Source organism: Hordeum vulgare, chromosome 6H (genome assembly GCF_904849725.1).
Source record: "Hordeum vulgare subsp. vulgare chromosome 6H, MorexV3_pseudomolecules_assembly, whole genome shotgun sequence".
NCBI lineage: Eukaryota > Viridiplantae > Streptophyta > Magnoliopsida > Poales > Poaceae > Hordeum > Hordeum vulgare.
The window spans coordinates 175,077,624-175,078,244 of NC_058523.1; the positions used below are offsets into that span (position 1 = coordinate 175,077,624).

General features: G+C 34.8%; 1 non-coding gene across 1 annotated transcript; it reads left to right on the forward strand.

The window, feature by feature from the left end:
• Positions 1-246: 246 nt before the first annotated feature.
• On the forward strand, positions 247-353 carry LOC123406506. The gene has a single exon (XR_006612195.1). It is a non-coding gene; the product is annotated as a small nucleolar RNA R71 (small nucleolar RNA).
• Positions 354-621: the final 268 nt, after the last annotated feature.

The window sequence follows — 621 nt, forward strand, 5'->3', positions numbered from 1 at the left end:
TCCAAATTCATAAAAGCATCCAGTTTTTCACTCAAAGAAGTGATTTCCTCAAAAACAATTACCTTCTTACTAGTTGGAGCTTTTTCGGCATGCCATTGAGAATATTTTGCCGTGATGTTGTCCAGAATATTGGTGGTATCTCCTAAGGTCACCTCCATGAATGTACCAATTGAGGAAGAATCTAGAAGATTTCTGGATACAAAGTATAGTCTCGCATAGGAATTTTGGATAATCATCCACAAGTTTAAGCCATGCGTAGGGCAATTTCTTATCATTAATTTCATACTCTCCCAAGCTTGTGCAACATGTTCATCATCTTGCTGTTTAAAATTAATTATTTCATTTCTAAGGATGATGATCTTATCAAGAGGAAAATACTTGCCAACGAAAGCATATTTACACTTATCCCATGTTCCAATACTGTTATGTGGTAAAGATGAAAACCAAACCTTAGCTTTGTCTCTTAGCAAAAAAGGAAATACTTTTAATTTCACAATATTATTATCCATGTCCTTTTTATTTTGGGTATCACAAAGTTCAACAAAGGTATTAAGAGGAGCAAAGGAATCCTCACTGGGACTTCCCAAAAATTGTCCTTTCATGACAAGATTCAGCAATGCA